This window comes from Miniopterus natalensis, chromosome 3, assembly GCF_054644295.1.
Source record: "Miniopterus natalensis isolate mMinNat1 chromosome 3, mMinNat1.hap1, whole genome shotgun sequence".
Lineage (NCBI taxonomy): Eukaryota > Metazoa > Chordata > Mammalia > Chiroptera > Miniopteridae > Miniopterus > Miniopterus natalensis.
In genome coordinates, this window is record NC_142083.1 from 18,768,296 (window position 1) to 18,783,021 (window position 14,726).

At 43.8% G+C, this 14,726-nt stretch overlaps 1 long non-coding RNA gene across 1 annotated transcript in view; it reads left to right on the top strand.

Annotated features, from left to right (window-relative positions):
* Positions 1–14,726, top strand: part of LOC107540552 (uncharacterized) — a 46,138-nt gene that overhangs the window by 18,025 nt on the left and 13,387 nt on the right. Inside the window, exon 3 of the long non-coding RNA XR_001603528.2 lies at positions 5,029–5,111. This is a non-coding gene — a long non-coding RNA (uncharacterized LOC107540552). The remainder of the gene's footprint in view (positions 1–5,028; positions 5,112–14,726) is intronic.

The window sequence follows — 14,726 nt, forward strand, 5'->3', positions numbered from 1 at the left end:
CCCCAGGGGTGACCTGCATCCACCTGAGACAACTTTTCTTGTTCTTGACCATCTGCACAAGTACAAGGGACAGGACCACCCTTGGGAGAGTTAGTGGCATTCTGATTTCTGGAGGTCTAAAGGCAGCCCTAAATCTATGGTAAACTGTGAGCACGCAGGAGGGCTCGGCATCTGCCCTGTCAAACCTGAGCCCCAAGCCTCTCAGCTGCGTGAGTGGGGGAACGCCACTTCATCTTTTCTATAAACTAGAGAGAGGAATACCTGTGTCACAGGTTAGGATTGGATTCCTTAAGTATACATAAAGTCCTTGATTTATGGAATATGTGATGATGTTAGACCCCTCCTTTCTAAAATGCTATGATTTCAAACAAGAAGGAATCTGGGAAGTTTGCCTTTCTGGAACACAACTTGATAATTCAGTCCAAAATATTTCCCATCTAACTTATTACTCATTGGAGAAGAAAATTATACAAATCTAGGTCAGTACTACTGGAAAACACTTATGAGATCAAAGTGTTGCATAGTCTCTGTCTCATGTGAGATAGTTTGCATATTTTTTCCTTAGTTGTTCCAAGTCACTTAGAAATAAAAGAAATGGTGTGCGTTAACCAAGCTGGGAAAGTGAAGTCTTCGCAGAGTTTATATTGCTAATTAAATTAAGGTTTCTAGCAGATCAAGGACAAATGACTGAGTTCAACAAAATATTTCCTTTGATCTCAAGATTTTTTACTTCAAAGACTAGCCAGCAGGACCATGCAGGCAGCTGCCAGGGGCTCCTCCTCACCCTACAAGGAGGGGCTCGTGGTGAAAGAACTTGCAAGGGTCTGCTTCCGAGCTGTAAACACCTGCAGGGGTTGGCCCTACCCAGGCCAGAGCGGGTGTGAGGTGTCTTAGAAATGAGTCAGAAGATGTGGGTTTGAGGCTTGGGTCTACCACTTACCCGCATCCCATGACCTCCCTACTTGACCTCAGTCTTCATGTTCTCCCATGTGAAATGGGAGCATAATACCTCACCTATTTCTCTCACAGGTTTGACGTATAGATAATATTGGGCCTTTGCTACATCAAATACTGAGAAAAAATAAAGAAATAAAACCCCAGCAGGATCCTCTGGCAGATTCCCCCCCCCCCCCCCGCCCCCCGCCCGAGGAAGAGTTTCCCCTTCATTGTGTCTCTAGTGCTTCTAGTAGTGGGTGTTCAATAATTCTTTGCCGAATGACTGAAGGGATAGATGAAGAGGGTGGTGAGGGATGAGCCCCACCTCTCGGATCACCCCATTTATTCTGCCATTGCAGCCTTGGCTCTTCTTAAACTTAGGATGTAGTATAAAAGAAGTACCAGGGTTGGGGGTGAGGGAAGGTCAATGGAGAAGGTCAGGGACAGAGAGAAAGGGCCACCCAGCAGCAAGGAAGGAAGGAGGGCAGCTCTGGGGATGGGAGGGGACATCCTGCAACACTTGCAAATGGGAGCCTGTGCTGTCCCAGCTCAGTGTGTTGCATGCTTTCATGGACAAGAAATTGGCAATATTGTCCCCTTAAGTCCACGTTTGCTTCTGACCAAAGGGATCAGCATTCATGTATCATCAAATATTCATAAGCCTGGAAAGACAAACACCCTTCTTATCAGTAAAACACAACTTCTTGTGGGCCTGAATTCTTAGTCATAGAAGAGAGCTTGGGAGACTTGGGAAACCCAGACGTTGGCTCCATGATGACACCGTAATGAATAAACCTTAAGAATAAGCACTGCAGCCTTTCATAGATGTTTTTCAAGTCTCCCTATCTCTTTGAGCTTCTCATTCCCATAATACCTCTGGACAAACTTTATCAGAATCAGAGAAAACGGGCAGATGCTGGAAGGCTGGGCTTCGCTGTCAGCTCCGGGCTGGGCACGGGTGGACCCCCCTGCGGGTGTCTCCATCTGGGTATTTCAACATCAGCATTCCCAGGCCTTAGACTGTTCTTCCTCTGATGATGGGATGGTTTCCTAATCCGTGAGTGCTGTGAATCAGCCCCTGGTGGAGGGGTGACTCAGTGGACTAACACGGTCAGGGCTCTGGATGAAAGAGGCCCGCTCAAAGACACCGCAGCAGTTCAGATGCCTGAAGTTTCAAGTCACAGGAACTCAGCCTAAAATGGTCTTAAACATAAGGATGTGTACTCCTGTCACATAAGAAGAAATCTAAAGATAGATGGTTCCAGGGCTATGCACTTCTCTCTGTTCTAGAAAGACAGCACGTGGAGCGATGAGGGCTCAGCCTCTGCCACTAGTTCCCCTGGCCTCAGCTCCCACTTGGGTGCTTCTCGGCTGTGGGGCTCTGGCATTCCTTAAACTCTCCAAGCCTCAGTTCTCTCCTCTGTGAAAATGGAGGTAACCACAGCACTTCCCCCCGGGGTTCTTGTGAGCATTAAATTAGTTAGTATGTGTAGACTGCTTGGCCAGGGCCTGGCATGGAGTCAGCACTATATTAGGGTTAGCTCTTATCTTTATTTAGTAATAGCAGCCTCTCATTGTCATGAGAGCTTCCAAGGCATCAAGTTTCGCACTGAACATGACAAAATGCTGGGCGGGCAGGAAAGTGTGGGAGGGGGCCAGGGCAGAGGGTGAGAATGGCACAGACTCTTCTTGTGCATCTCTCTCCTTTTGCCGGGAGAAAAATCTCCCCAGATGCCACATCCCTTTATGTTGGAGCCTATAGGTCAGGGTGGGGCCAAAAGGCGATGTCTGGCAAGACTCGGCAAAGAAGACTAGAATCACCATGGTTTGGAGTCTTCGTGCTAACATGGTAGCCACTAGCCCCATGAAGTGATTTAGGGTTTAATTAAAATTAATTAAAATGAGCCCTGGCTGGGTGGCTCAGCTGGTTGGAGTGTTGTCCTGTGTACCAAAATGTTGCCGGTTTTATTCCTGGTAAGGGCACATACCTAGGTTCTGGGTTCAATAACCCTTCAGGGAGCATACAGGAGGCAACTGATCAATGTCTCTCTCTCTCTCTCTCTCTCTCTTTCTCTCTCTAAAGTCAACAAGCATATTCTCAAGTGAGGATAAAAAATAATAAGTAAAAAGATTAATTAAAATTAGAAATTCAGTCGCTCAGCCACATGAGCCACATTTCACGTGCTCAGTAGCCACGTGGAGCTGTGTTCTCCATGACAGACAGGGCAGATGTAGATTGGTCCCGTCCCCCCAGAAAGTTCTGCAGCCAGCGCTGCACTCAGAGGTCACGCATGAGGGGCCCACCTTCCCTGAGCACATTTCCTCCAGGTGCCTGAACAAAATCAGGGCCCTGTTCCCAAGGAAGAGTGGGGGCGGCTGTTGGTCAGTAGTCAACAAGGAAGGAAGACGAAGGAGGACCATCCTAGATGTTGGTGAGATCAGAGAAGATCTCAGGGAGAGACTCAGAGAAGTTAAGGAAGTCGCATCCGACTTCAAGTTTAGCATGCTGGCTCCTCTGCCCACTAGGCTTCCTTATGCACAGCATCCCGGGTATTTGACTGGGGTGGAAATTGGAATTATCAGGAAGGATATTTTTAGACGCCCATGTGAGTAGCTTCAGTTACTAAAGCACAAAAATGAACCTCCAGCCTGCCGACATCCTGGACCCCAACCTAATGTTACAAGGCTCTGCAAATCACCACACAATGTTGGCTGTTTTTATGATTGTCACGTAAAATGGGGTAATAAAAAACATGTTCCACTTCACATAATCACCATGAGGCATAACACAACATAACAGAGCCCTCAAGAAAGTCCTGCAACCTACCTGCAAACCCTGCACCAGGATCATCCCTGGCTCACCCAGGGGTCTAGGAAAGCAGTAAAAGTCCTCTCAGTGTTTGAGAAGGTGTCACTGACTGCAGCAGGAACACAGCTGGGGTCATAATAATAACTATTGTGCATTTATGCTGAACTATATGCCAGGCACTTGCCTAAGGTCAGGAAATGGCAGAGTGGGATTCACGCCCAGAGGTTTTACTGCCAAAGCCAGGCGCTCTGCCACACATTCTCCCCAGAACTCTAGATGACAAAGCTCTTTGGGGATCAGTCAGAGCAATAGTTCTCAAATTCCAGCCAGCACCAGAATCACCCAGGGAGCCAGTTAAAACCCAGATCTCTGGGCCAAGAATGTGCTTAGCAGGGTCTGCATCTCAGCTAGGGAGAGATGACTGTGTGCGTCCCTTCACAACTCCCTGCTCAAGGACCTCACAGTGGTAGCCTGAAACTGGTCCTAGTGGGAGATTTAAACCACGGGAATCAGCAAACTCTGGAGAGTCGGTTGTTAAACCTTCAGCAGCACACCTCTGACTAGTTTCCATCCTCAGATTCTCTAATTCAGTAAATCTGAGATATGGCCTGAGAATTTACATTTCTAGTAAGTTCCCAGGCAATGCTGAGTCTGGTGGTCCAGGGCCCACACTTTGAGAACCACTCAGAAAAAACTTTCAGAGAGAGCCCTGAAATGGACGACAGATTGTTGTCCGGACATAGGTCATCATTGGCAGGAAGAATGCTGGTGGCCTCGTCGAGGAATGTTGCATGTAGATGACTATATCAAATCAATACTAATAAGAGCTAATGTTTACGGAGTCGCCTGTCGTCAGCTACTGTCCTAGTTGCCCCATGCCTTAACTCATTCCGTCCTCCCAACAGCTCTGGACAGCAGGTTTTATTACAGTTGAGACGGAAGCACAGAGCAGTCAAATGCCTTGTCCAAGGTTGTTCAGGGAGCAGGTGGTGTCACTGAGACGTGAACACGGGCATTCTGGCTCCAGAGCCCATGAGTTTAACCGCTACGCAGCAAATCACAGATGAAACCTGACTGTAGTTCTGCCAAATATAAATCTAGTAACAGTTCCCTCAAAAACAAAAACAAAAACAAAAAAAAAAACAACAAAGCAAAACAAAACCCTTCAAAGAACATACACAGAAAAGGGAATTTGAATTTGTTCCTCCCAACTAGACATTCCTGACTTAGGAGAAAAATGGAGTTTTCATTCCTCTCACTTTCCTTCCTCCCACATCCTGAAGGTGCAGGACCACACTACCAGCTGACGAGAAAGTCACTCACCTGGATCAGGAGTCGGTGAACTTTTCCTCTGCAGGACAAAATAGTAAGTAAACACTTCAGGCTTTGCAGGGCACACAGGCGCTGTTGCAGCTACTCAACTCTGCCATTGTAGTTTGAAAGCGGCCACACAGGGGATGTCAGAATGAGTGTGGCTGTGACCCGGTAAAACTGTGTTTACAAAAACAGGCATTGGACCCCGTTCAGCTGTGGGCTATAGTTTGATGACCTGTCCTAGATTTATCTAGAAGTTACTCCTTATTTCTAAATAGCTAGCAGGAACTATATCTTCATTAAGTTTAGGTAGAATTTTAGCAAAAACAAACACACAGAACTATAAAAACACTATGTATAAACATAGAACATTGGTTACACCTGTAGATCACACCACTCTGTGTTCAGTCACTCACCAAGCCTTCTTCCAAGGGTGAGAGGAGGGTGGTGGCGATGTGTGGGTGCTGGCGGTCATGGACGTGGAGGTCATTAAACACGAGTGTCCAGGAGAAAGAGTTAACAGGCGTGCAGGAACAGCCAAGATACCAGAGGTGGGAGTAATTAAACTTCCCTCCTAGTAGCCCAAAAGGGGCTCCCAGTGCCTGCGCAGGTACAACCCTCCTCTCCAGGGAAAGATGCCAACCAGATGAGAGGGGAGCCCTGGTTTCTAGAAGCCTGATTCCATTCTCATCCACATCTGAAAGAGGAATGAAGATTGATACCATCTGGAGGAACATGGGGAGACCTGTGGTTCATTTCCAGCTCTCAGGCGCTCTGAGTTTATTAGGGCTCAGGAAAGAAAAGCAGTCACGATTCACAGCATGAAGGAGGTCAGTGCGGTGTGGCCAAACTTCCTCCCTCCCACAGCACCTTCCTAATGAAAACAAACAAACAAACAAACAAAAAACCTGCACCTCAATTAGCACCATAGCGCATAGTGCTAATTTTATCAGAAGGGGGGGGGGGGGAACCACAACTGAAAATGCCTTCTAAAAATCTGTTGTCTTCGGTTGCAAAAAGTTTCTAAGGACACAAATTCCCACTTCTGCTTTGAACCCTGGTGTCCAGGTGAGGTTACTTCCTACCGCAGAGCCCTCCACCCTAACAACTTACATTAAAAAGCCAATGTCTTTGTGGTTGCTGCCAAGAAATTTGAGTCCATTTGAAGCATTTTTATTCTAAGAAAATTTATTTCCATATGTAGTTGGGATGAAAACTACATAATATCCATTCCAAAAAAGGTGCTTTATAACGATGTTTGAAGTTACAATTGTGTTTCTTCCCTAGCTTGTCTTATCTTGAGCCATATGCTGCTGTGGATTAAAGGAAAGGGCATTTAAACCAAATGGCTTCTCTGAATAGCATTAATGCTGTCAAGAGTAGTTTGTGACAAAAGCTAAAGGTTGTGCTGTTGCCTTTTAAGCACAACCAAGTTAAACATCTGAACTATTTCTGCTGTCTCTTTAAATATTAGGATGTAACACATTTGGGATATTTGTTGACATTTGTTATACTTCTGATGAACAATTAGCCTGCAAGAATATTAACAGGAAATTCCATTCATGAGATAAGCAGCTGTTCGTGCAAAGCTTCAGCCAGATCATGGGACCAAAAATCTTCTTTATGCAACTAATGTTTGTTGAATAGTCAGCATTCCTTAGGTATCCAAAAGGAAATGCTTTGAAAATAACTTTTATGGCTGATTTTGACTCATATGTTTGTAAGGAAAAAATAAGTCTTATGATTCATTTGGGCTCTGGTAGTTTATAAAACATGAATATTTAATAGTGTCCCTAATCACCATATATTTTTCAAATAGCGGGTACCAACAAATGACTGACCCCAGTAATTTCCAACCTGTAATACAGAATCATAAAGCCAGTCTTAACAACCCTAATTCCACAGCAATTCATGGAGGGTTCTTATTTCGTTCTTGACGCAAAAGCTTAGAGCATCTACCATTATATGGAACACTCTTATTCAAAAATATGCATCTCTTTCATTTCTGAACTATAGTTATTAAAACACTTAATGTAATATTCCCATTGCAACATTTATTTAGGATCCACTAAATTGCTAGGAATACAGCTTCCAAATACTGAGAGGCACATGACTGGTAAGGAACGAGTTAGAGTCCAATGCCATGAGAGAAATGATGGCAGTTCTGTGAAAGTACTAGAAAGGCAATGCCTTCTCCACTGAGGGGCAAGAGTTTGATCAAAGGTTCACTCCCAAGCCATCCATCACCAAATTCTAAATACCATTGCCATTCACCACCTTCCTCTTTCTTTCCAGCTGCCTCATCTACCCCTCTCCTCTACCCACCATGGACAAAAAGGGAAATCTGAAAGGGCCTGGAGTTTATTTTAAAGTCAAAGCAAAAGATCATAATTGTGTCCCCATCAGTAAAATATTTCTGAGCAGGCATTCCCAGTGTGTGTGCATTTATTTATAAATTATACACATGTCCTACTCTGAAGTAGAGTATTAAATATCAGTAAAGTTTAGTGTCTCTTTCCTCTCAGATTAAAGACCACACCTGCATCCAATTTTCTTCTAATACTTTCCTGCATACTTTTTGGAGTACAAGCCTCCCCTGCAACTTGTGGGACCATTACTCAAAACAGCCACCAGAACAATCTTTCTCAAATGCTATCGGATCATACTTAAGACCCTGTCTAAAGTCCTGCAATGTATGGTCTGTAGCTTTTACTTGGGCTTATTTTAATAAACAAAAAGCCCTTCTGGATTTCCTCTTTTTTTTGCCCATTATAGACTCAGATCTGGCTATAAGGATAAACAGGTATCCGCTCAGATAAACAGACCCTACACTCCCCCATCCTCACCCTCACACCTTCATCGCCCTCCTATCCAGCTCCCTGCTCTAGTCCTGCTGAACTTTGGCTGCAAAGGAGTAAATGGAGGCGCTGCAGTTTGGGAATGGAGGGGCTTAAACTTTTGAAGAAGCCAGTTCTTAGGGGAAACAAATAGCACCCTAATCAAAGCTTTGACCTCCAGACCTACCACAAGCTGTTAGAAATTAGGGCCCAGCCTCCCTCTTCCTCGAGTAGGTCAGCCTTCTACCTCTAGCTCCCTTTGCTCAACAACAGTCTCCACCTCACCCTGAGGCTACTCCCTCCAAGTAGAGTGGAGGTGGGGGCAGGGTAATTCCCTCCTTCCCTTTCATCCCCTGGCACCCTCCCCCATTAAAGAGTCACCTGCTCCTGTGACAAGTTTCAAACACTTGTAGCCTAGGCTAGCTACACTTTTCCTAAATTTTCACAGAATGTGTACAAATCTCTGCTTCTTAGATGCTAACATTTAATCTGTTTGCATGAGTAACAGGTTGAGAAAACTCATTACTGCCCTGGCCGAGTGGCTCAGTTGGTTGGAGAGTCATCCCATACCCCAAAAGTTTGCAGGTTTGGTTCCCAGTATGGCGCATACCTAGGTTGTGGGTTCCATCCCTGGTCTGGGCACACGGGAGGAGGCCCATCAGTGTTTCTCCCATCATGTTTTTTTCTCTCTCTCTCTCCCCCCCTTCCTCTCTCTCTCATGTCAATAACCACATCCTCGAGTGAAGATCAAAAGAAAACTCCTAATTCCCACTTAGCTCTTGCTGCTCACTTTGGGGATGGAACTATGCTTGCATGAGAAAATATGTGATGCCCGTCGGGGTAGAAGGCGAGGCCCTGAGGGCGTAACTTTTAAGCCAACTACAGAAAGATAGTTGAACAGCTCTGCTTGTTTAATGAAAGAGCATTAGCTGATGCGGAGCAGAACAGGGAGGCAGGAGGGGAGAGAAGGAAAGAAGAAAGAACAGAAGGGGATTCAGCAAAAGAGTGGAGGAGTGGAATTAGAATCGGTGGAAAGGCCCATAACATTAGAAGAACAGGGGGTCTAGTACTCAATTGTAAAGTCATCGCCCTACGACTCTGCGACGTAACCTTCCTTGTCGTCAAATTGCCAGCGGAAATCTACTACATGCAGCTGCATCGTGTGCGCTGCATTTTGATGGATGGGGCGGATTTTTAGAAAGTGCAAGGCTTATGTCCTATGTTTGAGTTATCGCCAAGAAAAAGAAAAAGGAACAGCTGTAAGACATAGAGCGAAGGGCAAAAAGTCAGTAGAAGTTGGAAGCTCAAAGCAGAGGTGACTGGGGGTGTGACACAGGCATGTACAGGAGTCTTGGCAACAGCACTGAACTTCCTATTGTCTGGTGGACGAGGGGCCTGGGCAGATCTGACCTAGGTCTAAGAAGGCATGGTGGGTGGCCCAGCCGATACCCAGTGTACTCCAGGATGTGGCTCTGTCGTATCTGACATCTTCGAGATCCTCAACTACGAACTCTTCCTTGGCAGGAGGGTGAGGCATTCATTTCCTCATAGCAGAGCAAGGTGTCTGCTTCAGTAATAGGTGATGAAAGATTAGTCCATCACTTTATAAACTTTAACTAATTGATAAGTACTGAGATGTCATTTATCATAGTTGGTGGTCTAAGATTCTGTGATTGATAGCTTAAGCTATTTTTTAATTAAAGGCTCTTTGGGTTTTTCTATTTATTACATAAGAATAATATATTATATCATTATATTCATATTATTATATTTGGGGGGCATTGCAACATTCTGTACCTTTTGGTGGTATTGAGCAGTGTGTCAGCCTCTTGAAGTGACCATCATTCTTCAGTGTAGTAATGAATATCCTGAAGAAGTTCAGGTCCCAAGTACCTACCAGGGACCAGAAGGTGACCAGTCCTATAGGGACTGTTATGGGCTGAATTGTGCCCTCCCCCCATTTTGTATGTTGACTATTTAAAACTATGACTGTTTTGGAGATAGGATCTTTAAAGAGGTAGTTAAGGTAAAATAAGGTTGTATGGTTAGGTCCTAATAATCCAATCCAACTGGTGTCCTTGTAAAAGAAGAAAATTAAGACATAGATATATGCACACACGGAGGAAAGACCAGGTGAAGACATAATGAGAAGGTGGCCATCTAGAAGCCAAGGAGAGAGACTTCAGAAGAAACCACACCTGCCAGCACCTGGATCTTGGAGCTCCAGCTTCCAGAACTCTGAGGAAATCAATTTCTGTTGTTCAAACCACCCAGCCTGTGGTAATTTGTTTTGGCAGTCCTAGAAAAAAAACACACGGAACCATATTTTCCAAACTAAAAATTAAGACACATGACCTTAAAAAGTGATTTATAGGAGCAATTGACTGAAATACCTAATATTTGAAATCCAGCCATACCTAGCCCATAGTCTTATTTCTAAATAGGACTTGACTTAATCCTAGAAAAATACTTTTATTGAATTCTTTTTTAAAAAAAAATCTTAGTAAGGGGGTTCTATTACACAACTGGAAATGTACCAAATCCCAATTTTGAAACTGAAGTTTTACTACCATGTATTATTTTGGCGCCATTTAAAAAACCAAACCAAATGTAATTTAGAGAGAATTAAGGGCAGAAATCCATGGACTTTTTTTTTCCTTAACATGTAAGTGTAGGCTAAATTACTATAAGCACACGCCATTCTATTTTTAGGAGAAAGGAAATCAAAGAACCCTGAATGCCTTCAAGAGGACAAATCCTATAAGAAGAACAGCACAAGCCAGCATTGGCAGACTCTTAGGCCAACCGACTACATAATTAGAAAACACCCGGGGGTTGGGGGGCTGGGGGGTGGGAAGGACTTTGTTTAAACTAAATCTTCTTTAAGATCTAAATGAAGGAATGAATTGGAATCTGGCCATAGCTGTTGGTACAGTGCACATTAAACACAATGTCTGCTTTCTCCCTTAGAGCAAGAATAAAAAGGCAAAGCTCTTATTTATTAATATGAGCTACACAAAAATGTTAACTTATATGTTTAAAAACCCACTGGGGACCCCAAGAACATAATGAAGCACATGGAATCCTCGTCAAATGCCAGCCAGGTGTGAATTTTTCCTGCCTTTCAGACTCACAGGCCTCATAAGTCTACATTTCTGTTCTTCCTACAAGTCAGAAAAATAAGCTAAGGAAAAAGGAAAATTAAATTATGAATATTTCTGGAAGAAATACAATTGTTTGACTTCTGGGGTCAGATGACAAAATGCATCCAAATTGTAAAATTGCTCAATTTACAAAAGCCAATGAAGAAAAGCATGGCTAGAGAAAAATGAATTGTATCAACGCTCCTTAAACAAATGAGGAAAGAAAGCCCATATTGAATCATTGAAAAGTGTTACCCACAAAAACCTAGGTGTTTCCAAAGATGGGAAGGTAGCTCAGAACCTCATATTCCCAGGAGCAGTTTCAAAACCAAAAAGATGAGTGGGGAAAATGTTGGGAGAAAATCCCGCTAATTTCTCCCAGCCTGAGGACATAGATAGGAAGCCCAGGAGACATGAGTGGAATGTTCCACCTCTCTGCCCACTGACTCCCCCCCCCCACCAGGACTATTCAGGGAAAAGAGAATGTCATGAGGGCCCAGAGATGATTGTCTCTATTCACAAATAGGGGTTTCCAAGGGTGAAAGACAAAAGAGAAAATAAATAACATAAAACCACTGAGATTGGGGGGCCCATGGCATGAAACTGCACAGAAACCTCATTTTAAATCTTCAACTTCTCTTCAGATCAAAACTGCCATCACAACATGTGGGGTAGAAGATCCTCTACTACTTATTAGCTATGTGACCTTGGCCAGGTTACTTAATCTCTCTTAGCTTCCATTTCCTCATCTGTAAAATGAAAGTTATTATAGCAGCTAAATACAAGGATAAAATGAGTTAATATATATAAAGCACTTAAGAAAGTGCTGGGCACATAGTAAACACTATATTAGTGTTTGTTACCTACCACTGTTCATGTTCTTGTCAAAGTCCATAGCCTTTCTTTTGTTTTCTCTCTCTGGCTAGAATGGGTGTGGGAGGTACTCATTGTGGTTCAGGTACCACCTAAGTTACTGCTGATTTAAAGCAAAAGATTCAATGCCCAGCTAATGAAATTCTCAATCTTTTAGGGAAGGGGGAGAGGGAGGGCAAACATATCAACAAATGAGCCACCCAAGCTCCCTCAGTGCTTTGCCTCAGTCTGTGCATCGCAGGGCACTCAAGCCTGGGGGCATTTATTTGAGAGATCCCTACTATTAACACGAGCCATGAAGATACGGACATTCTCACTTCTCTTTTAGTGGCCAATTGTGTTTTGGTCATTTTAAAATAGTGTGTTTATGTTCTTCCAGCTCTTCCTGTGCTGGTGTTGTGCACGAACTTCACCACCCTGAGCCAGCCCCTTCTTGTCATACCTCTTGCACAATTTGCCACATAAGCATGATACATCAAAGCACAACAGGACTTATCTCTTAAGCCCCTGCATTACATACATAAGCATCCTGACTCAGCATGTACCCATGTCCCGGCCTTCATCCCTCTGGAGTTAACATGTTCAGCAAGAAGTGTGTCACAAATTAGCACATTCTTACATCTGTGCTCCTGCTTCTGAGCTGTTTTTCCATCCTTAAGAACAGAGGATGGAAAAACAGCTCACAAGCAGAGCCACGATGTATGACTGTGCTAATTGTGCACCATTTTGTGAACAAGGACCCTAGAGTTGTGCAGAACAACCCAATGCAGCAGCTCTGCCAGCACGCGTTCTAACAGAATGTGCACATGGCACATTGGGAACACAGCAGATAGAGTGCTCAGCTCTCTTTGGGAAGGTCAGGGAGAGCTGTAAAAACAAGTAGTTATTGACCATTCTTCCAAAAGTCGGGGGGGGGGGAGGTACTGTAGGGAGAAGAAGCAGCATGTGAAAAGACACAGATGCATAAAACTGTGCAACATCCTGGCATTACAAGATTAGCAAGGACTGGGGAATATCTAGAGCAGAGGAGAAATGGGAGGAGCAGCTGGAGGGGAAGGTGAAGATGCAATCATATGGGGACTTGCATGCTATGCCAATGCACTAAGGGTATAAGGTGCCTGTGTGTGTAAGTGGGGGCAGTCTCGGAACTAGGGATATGGGTTACACATGGTCAGATCTGTGCTTTAGAAAGATTACTATAGCTGTGGGGCCAGCTAACCTGGGAGACCACTTGGAGCTTTTCATTATAATCTAAGAGCTAAACATGAGCATCAATACTGATTAATGCAGAGATTCCAAAAACACTTAACAAAGATATTAGATAAGACATACTGACTAACTGGGATGGAGAGTAAGTTGAAAAAGACTAGAATAACTTTCAGAACCCTAGCTTTGGTAACTGAGTGAAGGATAGTACTTTTGACCAGTGCTAAAGGAGTAGGGGAAGAGCAGGCTTGAAAGGGTTCATGTAGGTTCAAGTAGAAGAGCCCTTGAGATCTGCAGGTAAATATATCAAGTCTCCAGTTGGTAATTTGGGTCTGAAATTCAAGAGAAAGGTTTGCATTTCACTTCAAAGTCATGACAGAAGATGACAGCACATGAAAGTGAGTAGAGATTGCTAGTGGGGGGTATTATCTGGGGGACTTTGTAAAGAAAAACAGATAAATGCAAGGTTGAGGAGGGTAATTTTTTTCTAATGGGGCTTGAAAACATTAATGGATGCAAGAAAGGAATAAGACAAAAGAGGGCAATTGAAACATGTGAAGACAGCCCAGCCAGGCGTGGCTCAGCAGCTGAGCATTGACCTAGGATCCAGGAGATAGCAGATCGATTCCTGGTCTGCGCACATGCCTGGGTTGCAGGCTCTATCCCTAGTCGGGGGCATGCAGGAGGCAGCTGATCAATGACTCTCTCTCATCATTGATGTTCCTATCTCTCTCCCTCTCTCTCTCCCTTCCTCTCTCTGAAATCAATAAAGATACAGTAAAAATAAATAAATAAAAAATTTTAAAAAAAAACAAGAAACGCTGCTGTTCTCACAAAAGTTGTCCTTAGGACCTCATACTTTAAAAAAATAATAAAAAGAAAAGAAACATGAAAAGACAGAATAACTGGAACTAGATCAGGAGGGTGTTGATTGAGCACACAGTTGAGGGGTCATCTAGAACAGAGACCTTTCTGAGACTCCAAGCTCACTGAGATTTAGGTTGGAAAATGAGGGCTTTCCCATCTAAGAACTCTATATTCCCTAAGAAATAGGAAAGTAGTCATTCATTAATTGCCATTCTTTCAATAACTATTTTCTGAGCACCTACCAATTAATTACCCTAGCATCACAATAGGCATTATCCTTGTTCTCTTGGAGCTTAAAATCCAGTGGGGTGGCAGGCATTAATCAAAAAATCATATAAATAAATGTAAAATTGCAACTGTGATAGATACTATGAAGATTTACATGGTAAAATAAGAGTTTACAGTGAGGGGAATTGACCTACTAAGGTATCACTGAAGCCTTCCTTGCTGAGGTAACACAAGTAGGACATGTCACTTGGTGAAGAGATGTGACTCCAGGCTACAATGTGGAGTCAACTTGAGAAGACAGGAGGAGGGTCAGCATGTGCAAAAATCCAAGCCAGGATGAAAAATAGTCAGTGTGGATGGAGCAGAAGGAGTGAGATAGAGTGTGGTGAAAGATGAAGCTGGAGACATCAGTGGGACCAGACCAGGTAGGACCTTGAAGGACATGGCAGGAAGGCTCATTTTAATCCTCAAAGTACTAGGAACACATTGAAGAATCTGAAGAAGGACTGGGGG